Source organism: Psammomys obesus, unplaced genomic scaffold (assembly GCF_907164565.1).
Source record: "Psammomys obesus unplaced genomic scaffold, mPsaObe1.curated_primary_1811, whole genome shotgun sequence".
Taxonomy (NCBI): domain Eukaryota; kingdom Metazoa; phylum Chordata; class Mammalia; order Rodentia; family Muridae; genus Psammomys; species Psammomys obesus.
Genome location: NW_026596143.1, coordinates 3162257 through 3168397, shown reverse-complemented (window position 1 = coordinate 3168397; position 6141 = coordinate 3162257). Strand labels below are relative to the sequence as shown.

The 6141-nt window shown below is 44.2% G+C and overlaps 1 pseudogene; it reads right to left on the bottom strand.

The window, feature by feature from the left end:
• Positions 1-332: 332 nt before the first annotated feature.
• On the bottom strand, positions 333-3466 carry LOC129666304 (NADH dehydrogenase [ubiquinone] 1 beta subcomplex subunit 6-like; annotated as a pseudogene).
• Between the last annotated feature and the right edge of the window lie 2675 nt (positions 3467-6141).

Here is a 6141-nt window from a genome sequence, read left to right as displayed (position 1 = left end):
GTATGTGTGTGGTGTGTGTGTGTGTTTTCATCTGAAGCTACAAACTGTCCTTTCAAGATCTGTGAAGAATTATGTTGGAACTGCTTTTGGCAGGATAGCCATTTTTACTATATTAATCCTACTGATCCATGACTATGAGGCTTACCTCTGAGGTTCTTATTTGACGTCCTAAATTTTTCATTTACAGTTTTCCCTCTGTTTGGGTTTTCTTTTTTAATTTTTTTTTTTTTTGAAAGTAATGAGCTTTATTAGTTACTTTTGCAGGAAATAGATCAGTAAGCATAACACTTTAGGAACACACCTGTGCTGTTACGCAAGTCTTTTCAGTTTTTAAGTGCTCTTCAATGATGCTGATCAGGAAAATCTCTCATTGGTGGAATTACTTCTCCAGTCTCCAGAACTGTATCACCTGGGAATACTCTGGGCTTCGTTTCAACAACGGCATATGGTTTTGTAGCCGAACAACACTTGACATAATAGTGACTAAACCACAGAGGTGTAAGTACTTGGGAAAAGGGGAAGGGACTGGACCGGTATGTCTTAAAGATCATGTTCTTCCACGGGGACCCGTCCCGCAAGAAGTCATTCCAGAATCGCTCCAGGGGCCACATCCTGCGCGGGGGCAGCACGGGCTCCCCTCCCGGGGGCTCAGCTCTTGGTCCTTCAGCCATCGCCTTCTCAGTGCCTGCAGCTGCTGCAGCCGCAGCCTCTCTTCTACCTGCCATGTCGCCGTGATCTCCTTCTCTCTCTCCTTCCTTGCTCTCTTGCTCTCTTGCTCCCTTGCTTCTTTCCTTCCTTCCTTCCTTCTCTTTCTTTCTTTCTTTCTTTCTTTCTTTCTTTCTTTCTTTCTTTCTTTCTTTCTTTCTTTCTTTCTTTCTTTCTGAGACAAGGTCTCTCTGTGTAGCCTTGGCTGTCCTGAACTCACTTTTGCAGACCAGGCTGGCCCGGAACTCAGAGATCCACCTATCTCTGCGGAGATTAAAAGCGAGCATCACTATGCCTGGCTTGTTTGGGTTTTCTTTAGTGATTCTTCTACTTTCATCTCTTTAGGTGTTTTCTTTGTTTCATTCTACTGTTTGTTTGTATTTTTTTAATATTTATTTATTTATTATGTATACAGTGTCCTGCCTTCATGTGCCCCTGCATGCCAGAAGAGGGCACCAGATCTCGTTGTGAGCCACCTTGTGGTCTCGGGGAACTGAACTCAGGACCCTTGGAAGAGTAGCCAGTGCTCTCAACCTCTGAGCCATCTCTCCAGCCCTTGTTTGTATTTTTATAGACTTCATGAATAGATTTATTCATATCCTCTTCAAGGCCCTTGAACGTATTCATCATAGCTCCTTTGAAGGCCTTGTCTTGTGCTTTGGATCTGTTGCTTGTCTCAGGGCCCACCGAAGTAGGACGAATGGGTTCTAGTGGAGGTATGGTGTCCTGGCTGTTACTGTTTGTGTTTTCATGCTGGTGTCTGGGAACCTGAAGTTGGGGATGCTTACAAATAGAATCATCGGTTGATATATGGTCTTCTCTGTGTTGGGTGGTGTTCCATTCCTTGCTTTCCGCTCTCCTCTCTGGATCTTAGGAGAGAGTGATGTGTCTGTGGGTTTCCTTGTAAGGAGTGGTTCTGGGTCCCTGCCAGGTGAGGCCACTGCCCCTCTCTCCAGGTAGAACCTGTCTCTGAGTGTTAGAGACTGACACAAAGGAATGGGATGGGCTGGATGTGGGGGTGTCCAGACGGTCTGCGGGACCGAGGGAAGCTGGCTGGGTCTGTGAAGAGGTTCTGTGTATTTCCCAGGGAGTGGACTTAGAAAGGGCAGACGACCCCCTGCAGGCCTCTGCTAGCTGTCTGCTACGGGGTTGGGGATTCGACTGAGAAATTTGTAATAAAGAACAGGAAGGGGAGTAAAGATTGCCTACAGGATTCCCAGGCCAGTGTGGCCTTCCACGAGTATCCAAGAAGAGAGTGCCTCCGGGTATTGGCAGAGGGATGGGCTGAGGAAGGAAGGCTGGGTCCTGCAAGGGTCTGGGGAGAGTCCTCAGAGAATAAAAGTAGAGGGGGAGGAGTCAGATCTCTGCAGGAGGTATTCCACAGGGCTGAGGACAAGCCAATCTTAATATATATACAGACATGTGTGTGTGTGTGTGTGTGTGTGTGTGTGTGTGTGTGTGTGCATGTGTGTGGTCATGAATCCTGTAAACACAGTAAGTGCTTATTAGGGCCAAGAGTTTTCTAGCAGACTATATAGTGACATTTAAGTAAACAATCATATAGTCTGCAAATAGGAATAGTTCAATGTTGTCTTCTTTTCCTATTTTTCTCTTTTATGCCTTTTACTTGCCTAATTGATATAGCTAATACTTTAAGCACTATAACAAATAAGAGGGGGGGGGGAGAATGGACATCTTTGTCTCGTTCTTGGCTTTAGAGGAAGTTCTCTCGCCTTGTCCCCATTTAATATAATGCTGGCTATAGATTTGTTACACAGAGCCTTTATTATTTTGAGGTATGTTCTAAAGTCTCCAGAGTTTTAATCTTGAATGCAAGTCAAACCTTGTCAGATGCCTTTTCAGTATCAATTGAAATGATTGTGGTCTCTATCCTTAAGTTTGTCTGCATGGCGTATTACGTTCATGTATCTTTGCTAGCTATGTGATTCTTGGAGACAGCATGCAGGTAGTTCTTGTTTTTTGTTTTTGTTTTTGTTTTTATCCACTTTATTATTCCATATCTTTTTAGTGGTGAGTTGAGGCCATTTCCATTTAAAGCTATTACAGAAAGGGGTTTGCTGTTTCCTGTATATTTGTTAGGTGATTTTCTGGCTTGCCAGATCGTTGGTATTTCCTTTCCTTCTCCTGTATTAGTTTTGAGGGTTTGCTGGATTGCTATGGTGGGCATGACTGCTTCTTTCCCAAGGCTAGTTTGCTTATGTGTAGTTTTCCTAGGGTAGGTCATGTATTTACCTGAAGAGCACTGTCTTTTCTCTTCCTCCCTTAGAACTCTGGAGGGCTGGCTTTGGTGTCAGGAATCCCTCCACTTTGGGTCTGTCTTGAAATACTTTTACTTCTCTATCAAATTTTGAATGATAGCCTTGCAGGGTATAACAACTGTGGAACTTCACGGTTGTTTACTTTTGGAGCATGAACTACTTCATTCTATGTTCCTCTGGCGTTTGTGGTTGCTGGTGAACAGTCTGGGCTAATTCTGACATGTCTGCGTTTCTCTCTGAGTTTCTCATGCTGTCAGGAACGCTTCTTTATGTTTTTTACATCCTCACTGTAATATGTCACGGGAGTTTCTCCTTTTGTCATGGGATACTATATACCTTTTGTGTTTGGATGGCTACTTTGTTTTCTGTAAACTTTACATCATCATTTTTATTTTATTTGGCTTACAGTTCTTTTTTTACACCATGAATTCTTAGGTTTGGCCTCTTACGTGTACCCTAGACTTCTTGGAAATATCATTCATGTTCGTTAACTGTCCCTTATGTATGCCTTTTTGCATCATTGTCTTGACTTTGACCTTGGTCTCTGAATTGAATTGCTCTGATTAGCCCCAAACTAACTAACTCAGTAATCTGCTCTAATCTTCTGGCTCCTTCTCTTTTTCTTTCTTTCTTTCTTTCTTTCTTTCTTTCTTTCTTTCTTTCTTTCTTTCTTTCTTTCTTTCTTTTCATTCTGTCTTCACCTGAGTTCTCTCTCGCAACCTGTCTCTCTACTATTATCCCGGTAAAACTGCCTCCTCTCTCTCTGCCTTGCCCTGTAAGTAGCTCCCCTTTCCTTTCTCTTCTTGTGAGAGTTGGGCGTATTCTATTCTGTCAATTCTTTCTCTGACTTGTCACCTTTTCTGACATTCGATTAGACATTACTTTCAAACATGAGTGCTTACTTCCAAAGACTAACGTTACCTTTATTGCTTGGGATTAACAGCGTGCAGCACTACACCTGGACCTAAGCTTTTCTTAACCTGAAACTTGCTCTATAGCAGGCTGGCCTTCAACTCAGATCTGCTTGTCTCTGTCTCCTGGATTAAAAAAACGTCTGTATTTCAGCTGGATCCCACAGACCTTTAAGGTCTTTGGATGTGATCTCTTGCCAGAGCAGCCGTGCTCTAAATTATAATTTTTCTACAGTATTCTGCTATGGAATTCTGCAGACTGTTAGTATTTAAAAATGACGCACACAACAGATATTATATGAAAGAGTTTATTGGATGGAGATGGAGAGAGAGAGGAAAGGGGAGAGAGGGAGAAGGAGGGAGGGAGAGACATGGTGGGGAGTGGGCAGAGAGGAGAGCAAGAGAGAAGAGAGACAAGGTGGCAGAGACAAGGTGGTCCTTTTATAGCTTGTGCGCAGCTGAACCGCGTCTGCCAGATGCATCTGCCACACACCTGACAGGCGACATGTGATGACATCATAGGTTACTAGGCAACACAGAAGCAGGCTGCCTGCACGCTAACACAGACTGAATTTGCCTGCTGGTACAGCTGGCCTTCTATTCCCCTTGGACAGGCTGATTTTATGGCATGATGAATGGACATGGATTGAGAGCTCTGACTGAGTCTATGGTTCCACACACCAATATATTCAAGATTTGAATGGACTATTGAGGAGCTGTGAAAAGACAGAAGGTGGAACCTGGTTGCAGGAAGTGGGTCCCAAAAGCTGAATCCTCGGGGACTACATTTTGCGTTCTCCCCTTCCTGTGCTTTCCGTCCACTGAGGTGCATGTCACACCCTGAACCCTCTGAAACAAATCTCCCCTCCCTTCGGCTGTTTCTGTCAGGTGTGTGGTGACAATGGCGATGTGTAGGGACAGTGATGAAGGTCAGTCTAACAGAGTGATGAATTGAGAAACTGTGGGAACTAAGACGTCATCAGGTGATTACATCAGAGCCCTCAAAAGTGAATCGTCTCTGAGTAGGACGTCCCAGACACACCTGGAGGTGCCCTCCACTACTCTCCTAGGCTCTCCTGGGTCCTAGCAAGTTAATGGCTGACCAGCACAATGACAGAGACCTTGGCTCGCAAAGGGTGCCTCCATCCCAGTCACTCTCTCTCACAGCATACAACTGCTTCTCCTAATGGGTGAGCTTCAGAGTCTTTGACTCCCTGTCTGCTTTCCAGGAAACCTTCCATCTGTTCTTCCACTTTGCTCAGAGAGCATTTGCAGTCAGTGCTAGCTGCTCAGCCCCTGCTTCAGCAGCCCCAGCCTCCTCTCAGAGCCATGTCGGCTTGCAGCTTAGCAGCATTTAGGATGCACTGATAAACGTAGACAATTTGAAAATCCTAGAACAGAGCCTTACCGATAATACAGAAACCCCACAGGAAAAGGGTGAGTCTCTCCTAATAACAGAAACAGCATGGAGCTGAAAGCAAAAAGCCCCTGGGGTTGCCTCCTGCTGCATGCACCTCCGTGCCTGGAAAGCCTTGCTTCACCCAAACAGCATTTTGTGTCTCTAAAATTGTTCTCCGCACCATGCTCACTTTGACCCATTCACCTTCTTCTCTGCAGTGCTGTTTGTTAATAGTGATGACCACAGGGGCTTCGTAGATCCAAAAGAACTTTTTAAATGCTATTTTTACAAAAAAAAAAAAAAATGCTCTAATTGCTTTATAACAACCGGAGATGATTTTAGTCATAAATTTAGGATTAAATAAAAGTTATGTGAGACTTTCTAAAAACTATATAACATTATTTAAACAAAAGCAATCTCAGGGATGAGATTTTCTTGGCACCAGATGATAAGCCAGGGACATAGGACTTTTCACAGCCCCAAGTGGCTTGTGCGCAGTGCAGAAGTCAGATGGGAAATGGAGCTTGACCAGTACTGTTATACATATTAATATATGTTTCAAATAAGTACGTAGAAATATTTAGCGTTTCATAGATGTTATGTTATAATATAAATATTACACTGTGCAAAAGGTGTGGTACAAGGAAGTTTATTGCAGAAAGGGCAGGGGGGAGAGGGAGAGGAGTTACAGTTTGAGTGAGCCACGGGAGAGACACTTTGGGAGAGCAAAATGGGGAGGAAGACAGGCAGACAGAGGGACAGACAGAGTGTAAGAGGGGAGGGAGGGAGCCAGAGAGAAGACAGAGACACAGAGACACACAGAAAGAGACAGAGATGAGAGAGAGAG